Source organism: Pleurodeles waltl, chromosome 4_1 (genome assembly GCF_031143425.1).
Source record: "Pleurodeles waltl isolate 20211129_DDA chromosome 4_1, aPleWal1.hap1.20221129, whole genome shotgun sequence".
Taxonomy (NCBI): Eukaryota; Metazoa; Chordata; class Amphibia; order Caudata; family Salamandridae; genus Pleurodeles; species Pleurodeles waltl.
Genome location: NC_090442.1, coordinates 43,444,352 through 43,458,165, shown reverse-complemented (window position 1 = coordinate 43,458,165; position 13,814 = coordinate 43,444,352). Strand labels below are relative to the sequence as shown.

The 13,814-nt window shown below is 45.2% G+C and overlaps 1 protein-coding gene and 1 pseudogene across 3 annotated transcripts in view; one reads left to right on the top strand and one right to left on the bottom strand.

Annotated features, from left to right (window-relative positions):
* LOC138287346 (zinc finger protein 91-like) overlaps window positions 1-13,814 on the top strand; it is a 361,147-nt pseudogene that overhangs the window by 217,570 nt on the left and 129,763 nt on the right.
* Window positions 1-13,814, bottom strand: part of LOC138287343 (oocyte zinc finger protein XlCOF6-like) — a 50,288-nt gene that overhangs the window by 5,154 nt on the left and 31,320 nt on the right. For 2 of the 3 annotated variants that reach the window (XM_069227701.1, XM_069227702.1), the window contains one exon: window positions 1,999-2,135. The exons of the other annotated variant lie outside the window; for it this stretch is intronic. The gene's annotated coding sequence lies outside the window, so the exon portion shown is untranslated. The remainder of the gene's footprint in view (window positions 1-1,998; window positions 2,136-13,814) is intronic. 3 annotated transcript variants of the gene reach the window in all.

Sequence of the window (13,814 nt, the reverse complement as noted above, 5' to 3'; positions counted from 1 at the left end):
CCAATAATTTACATCACATATCCACACAACAGATGTGTGCAAATTAATCTTTTTTCCCCTTTTGCTACCTTTACATGGTATCTGAATTAAGGTTGTATGTTTGGGGTCCAGGATGCTACTTTGTGACTGGATGTGCATCTGGCAGAGCGGGAGGAGGTACCATTTATCCACAGGTAACTCAGCATTTCTACCGTTCCATATTTCTTATATTCAAGTTTAACTCATTTCCTGTCCTTCAGCTCTCCTACTTCCCTATGACTGTGCACTCACTCTGCAGAGTTCAGCAGAAGTCAGATAATGGCCAGGTAGTCAAGAGGCCACAGTTGTCAGCATGGGGATTATAAGCTTCATTTCAGAAGCTCGTCTGGGAGGTACAAACAGAGGTGCATAGGTAGGTGCATATGAGGTACAAACAGAGGAGGTCTGACCCAGGCGTTAAATAATGGTGCAAAGCAAGCTCTGCACCATTATTTAGCCCCTCCTCCCACTCGTGCGTCATTTTAGCACAGGGGGATAAATATGGGGCTATGGGGACAGCACCATTTTTTAGATGGGAACACCTACCTTGCATCTGCAATATTTTGATGCTAGGCGTGTCTAGCATCAAAATATAAATATCGAGTTAAGTTTGCACCAAATTCGCGTAAAAAAAATGACACAAATTCGTCTCAAAGAGAGTATAAATATGCCCCTCAGGTCGCTTTTTCAGTCACTCAGGATCTATCTCTGCTTCTAGGATCCCTTCCTAAAATGCTGGTTCTTGTTCGTTCTACTACACTTGTTGCAGACTTGGGACCTGATTTAGAGTTTGTCGGACAGGCTATTGCCTGAAACCATCAGAGATATCCTGTGTGCCTTATTACAATTGCCACAAAATAGACGGGATATCTGTCACATTTGTGATGGAGTAACCTTTCTGCTGAAATATAAATCAGGCCCTTGGTGTACATTGTGTCTTTCGAGTGTTGGAAAGTCTCAGTTTTTATTAAAGGCACTGTATGATCTCACCACTGCTGTGACTTACAGTGATGAGGCCATTACCCAAGTTGGGGGGACGCATGGACTTTTGTGATGGAAGTGAAAAGATTGCAGCATCTACTTTGGTCTACACTGCTTATGAATACTATATGGCCTGATAATGGTATCACTAGAAACACTTCTGGACCAATAAACAAATTCTAGCATTTGCAACAAGAATTTTCAATTCTTTTAAGGACTCAGAGGTGAGGATTATGCTTCCCTTTCTTTACTCTTTATTTTTTAGCGGCCAATCAAGTAAAAACTTTATTTAACACTACATCTCCCATGACCACACCATAGTCACATGTCCACCCATAGCCAAATATAGGGGGTCATTCCGACCCCGGCGGTCAAGGACCACCGGGGCCGGGGATGCGGGAGCACCGCCAACAGGCTGGCGGTGCTCCTCAGGACATTCTGACCGCGGCGGTTCAGCCGCGGTCAGAACAGGAAAACCGGCGGTCTCCCGCCGGTTTTCCGCTGTCCTGCAGAATCCTCCAAAGGCGCGCATTTTGCTGCGCCGCCATGGGGATTCTGACACCCCATACCGCCATCCTGTTCCTGGCGGGTCGCCCGCCAGGAATAGGATGGCGGTATGGGGTGTTGTGGGGCCCCCGTAAGAGGGCCCCACTTTGTATTTCAGACACTGCACCCGTCGCACATACCCACTCCGCCGGCTCCATTCGGAGCCGGCTTCCTCGTGGGGAGGGGTTTCCCGCTGGGCTGGCGGGCGGCCTTCTGGCGGTCGCCCGCCAGCCCAGCAGGAAAGCCAGAATGGCCTCCGCGGTCTTTCGACTGCGGAGCGGCCATATGGCGGCTCCCTCCAGGCGGGCGGCGACCGCCGCCCGCGGGGGTCAGAATGACCCCCATAATCTTCTCACAGCCATACAGCTTTCTCTTTTTTTGCGCAAGTCCAATAAAACAGTTAAACAGTCCGAGACCCTATAACGACAAGATCGTAAACCAACTAGCAACTACCTCTGTTCCCAGGAACCTGAAGAGCACCGACTGAAATAGCAGGCAGGCGATCATCTCATGATGAACTCGAGAAACAGCAATGCATATTCCCAAACTTCTGGAACACTGATGAAAGATGATTTACTTGTCCTCATTTCCTAGTAAGGAAGTAAAACACCAAAGCAGTAAACACCGGTCCACAAACGAACATATCAGAACAAATACACAACTGCATCTGGGAGGAAAAACAAATACATATGAAACAAACAATCATATACATATATATGTACAGAAGTGTATGCAAGTAAATGGGTGGGATAATCCTCACCTCCATGCCCTTATTAGAATTGAAAATTATTGTCGCTAATGTTAAAAAATATTTTATTCTATGTCAGGATCGGAGGGTCCAATTATGCTTGTTTAAAGCTAAGCCGCCACCACAGAAGCTACAGCCACAATAGGCTTATAATAAAATGATTTAAATATAGATGCTGACAACCAATCAGCCGCCTTTAGAATGCCATCCAAATGTCCAAATGAGAACCCAGAGCAAAAGAGTTGAAAACCACAGCCCCTGTAGTGGAGTGGGAAGCAAACACAGAGGTATCAATGCCGGCTTCACTCAAATACAAGCACATTCATCTGACAAGGGTAGCAGATGCAACCGGGTGAAAAGGCTTTTGCAAAGCAATCAACAATTGACCTCTCATATCCATAAGAAATTCTGCGACACAAACATGGCACCACACAAAGTTCATAATTATCCAGAAAACATGGATAAGATACTGATCTGGAATTACATTTGGTCTGTCATGAAATGAAATGGAAAAAGTAACACCTTCAGGAGAAAAAAACTCTCCATGCCAGACCTAAAGGCAAGTCAGATACACTGTTACAAGAAATCAAACATATAGCTAATTTGGCTGAAAGGTGTTTTCTAGAGAGATACCTACACTCTGGCCAGGAATCCAAAAAGTGCAGGACCATGTTAACATCCCATAAAACAGAATATTTGGGCTGAGGGGGCTTTGCCATTCCAATACCTCTCAACAATTTACACACTATGGGGTGCTCCCCAATGGGCTTGCCATCAATCAGTAAATGACCCTAAAATTGTTTACTGATTGGTATGCCATTCCCACAGAAGCCAGTGAGGACAAAAAATGTATGACCAAACAACAATCCGCTACAATGGGATCTGCACCCCATTCGCATCACCAATTGCACAAGCATCTCCATGCGGACGGATAGCATTTGTGTGTGCCTGTGGACCACGCTTCACAGATAAAAGCATTAGCTTCTTGTGAAAGGCCAGGGAGACTCCATCTTTTCCAGAAACTCTCCAAGCCACCAGTGAGAGGTGTCCTGATAGGATGAATGGATGTGGAAGGCACACTGGATCCAGAAGGACGTTCAAATGGGAGGGAATCAAAATCGGATAGACACATATCATTTCCAGAATTACCAGAAACCATGCTTGCATTCAAAGCGGAGTAATTAAGTTCAGATCTGCTCCATGTTGTCTCAACTGTGCCAAAATCCTGTGAATGATAATGAAAGGGGAAAAGGCGCAACCCAGAAAGGGAGACCAAACCTGAAGAACCACATAGGTGGCATGGGATTGCATATCGGGACGCCAACTGAAAAAATTTCAGGGCTGTCGGTTGAGGCGTGATGCAAAAAGGTCCACCAAGCAAGGGTTCCAAAGATAGTGAAGCACATGGAAAACTCTTGGGCGAAGTCTCCAATCGATGAAGTCCCGAAGATGACGATACTGCCAATCAACAATAGTATTGCTCTGGCCTGGGAGATACTCCGCCACCACAGATACCGATGTTGGAGACGAAAGAGCTATCCCTGCAAGACAAAGGGATTTCGTCCCAGCTTGTTTACATATTGCAAAGCTGAGATGTTGTCCATATGAAGAAGTATACTACTATTGGTCTCCTCTGGGTAGAGTCTCCAAATAGCAACAAACCGGCTAGGAGTTCTAAGCAATTCATGTGGAGATCCTGTACTGCTCTGGGCCAATGACCCCCGTGGATATTTGACATATTTGACCACAATGGACGCCTCAACGACATTGACTGGCACCAGACTCAATATTATCTCCGGGGTCAACCCAAATATTGCCCTGCCATTCCAGGTCTAACACCAAGACATTGCCATCCTAGCCTCCTCTGAAGGAGGAATCTGCTCTCAGTAACTGAGAATCCTTTGGAGAGGCCACCTCATGGATACAACTTGCTTGATCAACAACAACCTCAATTCTTTATTGATGTTTCCAACTTGAAAATGGTGGTAAATGCTCCAACCATTGAACTGATTTAGTACCAAGCAAGACCCACCTCCCTTTTTTTCTACTAAGAATATTCACCTGAAAAACCCTTTTGAGTGGGTGCGTGACACCCCTGTAGCGCCCTTCTGCAGCAGAGCTAGAATCTCTGAGGAGATGAAATCTTGATCTTGTTGGGAAAAATACATTGTGGGAGAGGCAACGGTTTGCACCAGGGGGGTTGTAAAACGCTGACTTGTAACTCTGCAAGGCCTCCGGAACCCAAGGGTCTTGTCTTACACTCTGCCAGTTGTGCACAAATAGCCTGGTCCTGCCCCCAGGTAACACCACTAAAAAGCAGAATTATTCTCACCTGTGGAATCAGTCTCTTGGAAAGAGCCTTGCGACCTTCTGTATCGTACCTTCCGGAAATGGTTCCTTTTGGCTCCGGAACTGGAGGGGTAGAAGGTAGGATTGTAAAAGGAATCTTGATTTCCTCCTCATCCTTTTTGATAGAATCCTTGTTGTGGGCGTTGGTGGTAGCCACGGCCAAATGCTCGCCCCCTTGAAATACCCCCTGAAGCTCCCTGATGACAGAAGACCTTCTTAAGAGGTACCTGCCCTTTATCCAAGTTACTGTAAGTTGCCACAAACTTCAACAACTCCTTAAGGAAGGGGTTCCAAACAACAGTCCTTGTGCTATGGGGCCTGACTCAGATGACACAAGCTCTGTGAGCTTCGGGTCGAGTTTGAGGAGGATGGACCGCTACAGTTTGCATTTCTCACCTGGCAAATGGCTCTTTGAGCCCATCTGACCAACACGCTGGAGTCGATGGGGGTTTCTGACTCCTTAATGTGATAACCTAATCCTTGCAACCGCGCCAAACTCAATCAATCCCTTTTGTTTGGGTCCTTAGAGTATTTTTTCAGATAGGTTACTAAGATGGGATCTATTTCTTAGGTTTCTGTGACCTTGCTTGAAATGTCCAGTCTTGGGCATTCCGATCACGGCCGAGCCCTGACATCCTTTTCAAACACCTATTGGATGTAAACTTGTACATAATCCGCCACTTCTGGAAGCTGGAGTCACACAATAGATCTTGGGTGATTAATATTACAGGGTTCATAAGTAAGGACCTTCGGTTGCTGCACTACATGAGCGTGACCTGTCCTTTGTTTGCGCTTGCTAGGGCCTGGATCATCTTGATCTGAGCTCTGTGAAGAAGTGCAACTAGTGACATCCTTCTTCTGATCAGGAGTCATGGGACATGTGGAGTGCTATAGTCATGACCCTTTGCTCAAGACTCTGCTAACTTCTCAGAATGTGCAAGTGTTTTTTGTCGGGTCCCTTAGGGTGGCACAAAACATGCTGCAGCCCTTAGAGACCCTACCTGGCCACATGGCCCTTAGTGCCACTGGTACCTTTGACAAGGGACGTAGCTGTGTGCCAGGGGTGTGCCAATTGTGGAAGCAATGGGACAGTTTAGGGAAAGAACACAGGTGCTGGTCCCTGGTTAGCAGGATCCCAGCACACACTCAGTCAACTTAGCATCAGAGATCAGGCAAAAAGTGGGGGGGTAGTCATCCTAAAAGGGGCACTTTCCTACAATAAGTTTTTGGCTGCTTCCTACAGCTTAATAAGTTTCCATTTGTCCTAAGATGAATGGGAAGGGAGTTCCAAAATTTGGACACCAAGTGGCTTGTTCAACACAAGCTTTATTCGATCAACAGACCATCAAAGCAATACAAACAATAAAATATCATCATGAAATATAAACTAATACAATCCCATGTTAAACCCAAGTGCTTATTTACAAGCCCTGTCTGCCGCCGGTGCATCACTTTCTGTGAAGCACCAGCTGTGCATAGTGCAGACCCATATCTACAAGGCCACAGAAAGCCACTTTGCATGTTTTTGTGGCCTAGTAGATAAGGTGTAAGGCAACACAGCGCAAGTTGCTGCACTGCTTTACACTGTGTAAGGGAGGCGTACTATGAGTGTTGCCATGGGTGTTCAGTGCCCAGATACCCTTAGGAGTGACAGTGCAGCGCTATACAAATACGAATTGATTGAGGACTCATGGGTTTTGACGCATTCCCAGATTTACAAGAATCTGTAAATCTTGGAATGTGTCAAAATTGTACTCCCCAGTACACAGTAGGCGCAACAAGAAGAAATATCTTTAATTATTAATTTTATAATCCTCATTGTTTCCTCCTTTCATAGGTACTGCACAGGGCTCGAAAAATCTACTCGACCACTCACTATGGTGAGTCATATTTGATTAGGTCGAGCTATTTTTAGGACTTACTTGCCCCTTCTGGCGAGTTGACAAAGAACAGGTGTTCTGCTCAGTCAGAAAATGGAGGGGCAAATAAAAAAATAAAAGAAGGTTTTAAATCTTGTTTTTGCATGTCACATTTGCGCTGTGTTCACAGACAGAGGCCAAAAGTCAGTTTGTCTTGCAATTTATTTTCTTTCTGACTTCTGAGTTCCAGGATTTTGTAAGGTGAACTGTCTGACCTGCTGTGTAGATTGTGAAATAAAAGGCTACAGGGTGTCAGATTTTTCTTAACACACAACATTTATATGACTAAGTCAACTATACAACCATTTCAATATATATATATATATATATATATATATATATATATATATATATATATATATATATATATATATATATATCAGTAGTTGTGAAAGACCATCTTTTGTATTTCTGTGTGATGAAAAAAATATTTTATAGAAGGAAAAAAAAAAACAGAATACTTTACGTGTTGATGTGTTTTCTAAAACCCAATTTTCATAGACTGCTAATACAGTATATAGTTTTATTAGTAAATCTGCAAGTTAGTGGGAAGGTTATTGGACATTTCTTGGTAATTTACGATGTGTAGATGACAGTATGCTACCACATCATGGTTTAGTAATATATTTTTTTAAACTAAGAAACACTCCTGCCCTGATGGAAATGCTATTAGCAAACTAAAAGCAAATCATCGGTCACGAGTCCCCTATATGTGGGCTAGATTCTTGTGATACATGCAGCAAACTTTAGTCTACTTAATCAAACAAAAGAGGTTTTTCTGTACTGCAGAAATGCTGAGCTCACATATTTGAAGGTGAAATCATATGTGCGAATAAAGAAAAAGGCAACTCTATAAACTATTTGCCTAGGATCACACAATTTGAGACCTGTTTATGGGTTAAGTACATTAACATTTTTATGATTTTTCGAGGCCTGCCTCATTCTACAGCACACATAGAAAGAGGAAAATGCCTCTCTGTATTGTTTTGTGAAAAAGGGTGCCTGCTTTGAGCTAGGCAGCAATCTGTGCACCAGCACAGGGGGAAAGGACAAAAATGCACTGCATCTTGTAAATATGGTGCATTGCTGCCCTTTACGTTTGGCGCAGAGCAGCACAGCAAGGTCACCTGCGCTGCCCTGCCTCACGGGGCTTGAAAATATGTCCCCAAATAGGCAAACAAGAGACCTCCACCTCTTGCTCTGCTAATTCTAGGAATGGAAAGCAAGAAGAGGTCACTATATCTCAACTCTCTGGGGGGCCTATAAGGGATAATGAGATGCTGCAGGATATTTGAGCCAGGCGTGTATTTTACCTTCTGGTTACGGGGAGCCAATAAAGTTTGGAAAGGGCCAAGTGTGCTGACAGCATTTTGGGAAGACCCAGCAGTACTTTGGCTGCTATGTTCTGGATGATTTGCAGCTTTTTGGTGGCATAAGAAGTACTGCCTAGATAAACTATCCTTCTGGTTTCCATAGCCACTTTCCATAGGAAGACACATGTCCGAGCACCTTTCTTTGCCTGGGAGGCCATAGTCAAATCTTTATCCAGTGTGACCCCCTGAGGCTCTTCACTTCTGGCTTGGGGGGGTGCATGCTGCCCCAAAGACGAGGGCCAGAGGAATTGGTCCCATAGTGAAGGGTTATTTTCAATCATCATGACCTCTGTTTTATCCCTGTTTAACTTGAGGTAGTTGGTCGCCATCCAACTGTTGGGTGAGGAGACCTCTCCCATGCACAAAATCTGCCAGCGCCTGTTAGACCAGCGTCTTTGTGCTTCCGGTACATTTTAGACTGAAAATGTGACAGGTGGAACCTTGAATTAATCATAGGCACTGGTATTTAGTCTGGGCCACATCCCATTATTTGTCCACCATGCCATCTCAGATTAGACCCAGCCACATACAAATCGGTCTTGGTCCTGCTCCCACAGGGACAGTACTGCCAAACTGCCAAACCAGGTCCTCCCTGAATCAGAATACAAGCAACCAAAGACCAGCTTGCCACAGTTGGGGCTCTTCAGTTAGGTGCAGCTTGGTTCCAGTGGCACAGTGAGCTTGGAACTCACATCTGGGTATACCTGGTGTACTTAGGCTGCTGCACAAAAGAGTGATGGGCTGAATCCTTGAATTAATCTCAACCACTGGCAATTACTCTGGGCCACATCCCAGTGTCTAATCCGAGTGTACTGATAGCAACTGTTCTATCACAAGGCAGTCCCTCTTTACTTGCTCAAAAGATTTTATTTCAGCACAATGGATCATATCACCTATTTTATTGCATCTCTCCTCTCTTCCCTGCCTGTTTCTCTGTCCAGACCCAGGCTGAAGTTCAGACTCCAGAATAGGGGCATAAAGAGGGCTGGATGTTTTGTGAGCCCTAACTGTTCTTCTATTGCACCCCAAATTAGCAGTGTTGTCCTAGTTATGCGAGAATGTGTCGAGATGGTGGCCCTACACTTAGGATTTTGTGCCATAGGCGTTCCTGGAGGAAGGCGGCTGCTAAATGACAGTCAATAAAGCACGACTGATGCTCTGATCCTGCACTAGACCATTCTAATAGGAAGCTCAGATGTGTCACTAAATAATAGGCCTTAAAACCCAGGCTCCTCAAATCTCAACCATTCATGGGCTTGTAGGGAACTTTAATTGACATTCTAGATTTTTACTAAACTCAATTTGAACTCACCCTTGAAATTCCTTTGCAGAGACTGAGGCAATGCCTCCCCCAATGCAGAGGGCATTAATTACAGTGCTACCCAAGCTGGGGAAATACCGCACACAATGTTCTTCATACATGCCAATCTCCTGAATGTGGATGGCAATATATTCACAAACATACTAGCCCATGAGAGAAACTTGTTTGAATTTGGCCCAGCCTTGGTTAGATGAGTCTTTAACAGCTACAACAATCCACAAACAGTACTGAGAATAGATGGAGCCATGTCACCACCACTAAACATACTCAGGGCATAAAACAGGCGACCACTTCCTATCCCCTTTTTCATTCTGTATATAGAGCTGAAGGTAGACAGAGTGAGGTGCAACACTAACTTAACAGGAAAAACATTATCAGGAATAACCACAAACTTGCCCTATACGCGGACAACATCTTGGTGTTTTGAGTCACCTAACAAAAGAAATGAACTGCTTAAGTGAAGTAGCAGGTTTAGCCTTAATCTTCAACAAGCATTGGCAAAGCTAACAAGTCTTTCTATCCGAGATCTACACAGCATGCTTTTTTGTGGTGGGAGGGGGCGGAGCAAGCAGCACAACATAAGGACAACAGAAGGAGGAAATCGCAAGGGACACAACAAGGGGAGGTAGAGGTATGGGGCAAGTAACACTATGCAGGTGGGCGGGGCAAACATTAACAGCAAGGGTGGGGATGGGAAGGTATCAAGCAGGGAATGGGGCAGACTATGCAATGCAGGAGGCGGTGGGGGACGGGGCAAGAAACACAACCTGGGAACAGAGCAGGAGGAACAAGGCAAACGTCAACAACAAACCAAGCATGGGGCACGCAACAACAACGTAGAAGATAGGGTGTGAGGACTGGGCAAGCAGTACAACATGGGGGGATTGGGCAAGCAGTACAACATGGGGGGACAGGGCACGCAACACAACATGGGGGGAGCAGTGGGGGAGGTCAAACAACAGGGCAAGCAACAATGATGGGGCAAGCAACAATGATGCGGCAAGCAATAACGATGGGCAAGCAACAGCGATGGGGCAAGCAGCAACCACAAGGCAAGCATCACAATGCATGAGGAGGGCAGGGGACGGGGAAAGCAATGAAACCCAAGATGGGATTGAGAGGGACGGGGCAAACAGCCACAATAACAGGCCAAACAACAACAATGCAGCAAGCATCAATGGACATGGAGGGCAGGATAGGCAGCAACACAGGGGATCAGGGGGAACAAGGAAAGTGATGGAAGGCAAACTTTTTGCCTTCATCCCTCCTATTTTGCTGAATTTGTTTTTCTTGGCCTTAGGCCTCTGTCCAATTTACTATGGTTAACCAGTGCCAAACTGCTTGTGCTCACTCCCTAAAACAAGGTAAAATGGGCTTGCACCAAATTAGCGCATCTTATTTACTTATAAGTCCCAAGTAAAGTGGTACTATATGTACCCAGACCCTGTAAATTAAATTGTACTAGTGGACCTGCAGAACTTGTTATGCCACTCATTAAAGTAGCCCTTTAAAATATCACTCAGGCCTACCATTGCAGGACTGAGAGATGTTTTAAAGGTCTGTCAATTTGACTTGGCAAAATAACTCCTTTTCGAAGCCTAAAACTAATTTTTTATTACATCACCCCTAGGGTATGGCCTAAACAGCCCATACGGCAGGTTCATTGTATTTCAAAAGTTGGACCTGTATGTTTAAATTTTACATGTCCTGGTAGTGAAAAACGTACAGTTTGTTTTTCACTGTTGTGAGCCTTCTTCTCCCGTAGGATAACACATGGTTACCTAATTATATTTAATAAGTGGTACTTTTGCATGATAGAAATTTTATCTTTGGTATCCAAGAAATTGTAATTTAAAATCCTCTTTCATGGAAAAGTTGGATTTTAAGTTGCAATTCTGAAAATGACACACTTAGAAAGTGATTTTTCTGTCCTAACAATTTGGTGCCTGCAGCTTTTTTCCTTCGTCACATGATAGAAGGAGATGGCAGCTGGCCCTTGTGTATTCCTCACAGAAGGCCACACAATCGAGGGACTAGGAGTTGGCAGGATGGACCAACCCAAGCATGATGGGGGAGCTGAGCAGAGCCCTACTTGCACTTCAAAGACTCATTGTCCACACAAGAACTTCACACTAGCCTTTTGTGAATTTATAGTAAGTGGAGCCTGGGAGTGAGGCAGGAAATTTCAAACACTTCTTTGAGGGGGAAACTCCAGAAGCATCTTTCACCTCAAAGCACCAGGAATAAAAGTAGGATCCTCTGGCTCACTCCTTATTACACTCTTAGAATTGTGAATACTACAGGAGGACTGTCCTGCTGTCAGAGGACTACCTTGCTGCCTGAGATCTGCCCTGCAGTCCGAGAAGGAAGACCGGGCCTGCTCCTTTCTTTCCAGGCACCTTGAAGTGAAGCCAATGATCAGTTGATTGACCTACTGTTCTGAGCTACAGGGACATAACAAGCTCCAGAGCCCTCACTGAAAGTGTGCAACTGACCTGGTGCACTGGGCTTGCCTCGACCTGCAACTGGACCAGTCTGAGCTCTGCTGGAAAGAGTTTCTGATCTTCAAAATGGTACCTCCGAGGCCCTTGAGCCTTGGAGTGGCCTCAGTTAAGCTCTGCCAGGAAGAAAAGGAGAAATCTTCAAGTTTTGGGTTCTTTGCGACCGCAAATGGGCCCGTCTGCGCCAAGATCTTGCTGCCTGTGCAGACTGTCAAAGCGAAACTCCTATGAACCTGAATCTTTGTGCTGCAGCAATAACCAGCAACGCAAGATCTGCACTTCGCATTATAGCATCAACAGCCCACAGAGACCACCAATGCTAAGTTCCAGCAATTACTCTCCATTAAGCCCAACAAGATCTTTACAATACAGCAACAATTGTCATCCGCAACGCCCAGCCTGCTCTTCACGCGACAACAACAACCATATGCAGCACTCTACCTGCTGCTCGAGGCTTTCTCTACAATGAACTGGACTCTTTGCACAGACACTGAGAAAGTACGTTTTTCTACGGGACTAACATGTATCTGCCCTGTTGTCCATCACAGTCTGACTGAAATTGCTACTTTCACCTGGTCTTGCACAACTGGACACCCATAAGTAGCAGTTTGTGCTTTTAGGTGCTCTACCTACACTAAGGCCCTCATTACAACCCTGGCGGTCGTGATAAAGAGGCGGTAACACCGCCAAAAGGTGGCGGTAAGAAAAATTTAATTATGACCATAGCGGAAACTGCTAACACATACAGCTACTTTAACACTCCGACTGCCACAGCGGTAGCAACAAACACCGCAGCGGTAACCACCAACAGCCAGGCAGAAGACAATGTACCGCCCACACTATTATGACACATCAATCCGCCACCTTTTCCGGGGTGGTACCAACGCCATTAAAAGCACAACGGAAACAGTACACAGAAGGGAAACGACTCACCTCTCGACACACAAGGAAGAACCACAATGCCATACACACAAACAGATGCAACAACATCACATATACACCCCGTAACCCTCAGGAATAACGCAAGGACAAAAGGAATTGATTAAAGTGAGTGTAACCATGACAAGGACTGTGGCTGTTGCTTTAGAAGAGCCCACACCCCCTACAACCATCAAATCACTGTCTGACAGCAAGCAACACAACACAAGAGTTATGGGGAAAGCAATAAGAACAGGAAGTAAAAATGTACCTCTGAAGTCTGAAAGTGAGCAATGGAAGGACACACACTGGGCAAGGAAAGAGTACCTGGGTCATGCTCCAGGGGACAAATGTGCAAAGGGGAAGAGAAGCCAGCAGGTGCTGACCAAAGAAAAGCAAGCAAATAAGAGTGATGATGACGCTAACCAATGGTATGCAATGGTGGGCTCTACGTCCCTTGAACGTAAACAAAATGTCTCACAAGAGAGAGTGTATCTGTTGTCTCAGGCTCAACCTAAAAATCTCAGATGCTCAGTCTCTCAACTCTCCACTTCCCTAGAATAACAACAGAAAGAGTGGTCCCTAAACTCAACACTGGGAAACAAACTGTCCCAAAAACAGAAACACACTCTGATGCAAGTAGAAAGGACTACTGCATGAAAATCAATGTGAAATAGTCATGTGGCATTTTCACAAACTCTTGTGGCTATGCTGATAAGCTGCTGCTAGGCTCACCACACTAACAAACACATTTCAAACTGCTCCAATTCCCTCCTAGTACACTTAGGGGCACATGTAAGAACCCCTAGTGACACCGGAGAGTCACTTTTCGTGACACTTAGATAGTGCTAACCACTGCTCCATTTTTACAAGGAGGCATAACGACACCTTTTGTGGTGTTACGTCTCCTTGTGAATATGGGGCCCCTCTGATGCAGTTTTCTGCATCAGAGGGGGGCATGCAATGGGTGTTGCTATGGGTGTTCCATCACAACACCCATTGCTTTTGACGCGGCCCCAGATTTACAAGAAATTGTGGCAGTGCCAAAAACGAACGTCACCCCAGGGGTGGAGTTAGGATGTGTAGGAAGGTAGCCTCTTTCTAGCCTTGCTACCCCTACTTTTGGCCTGTTTGTGAATA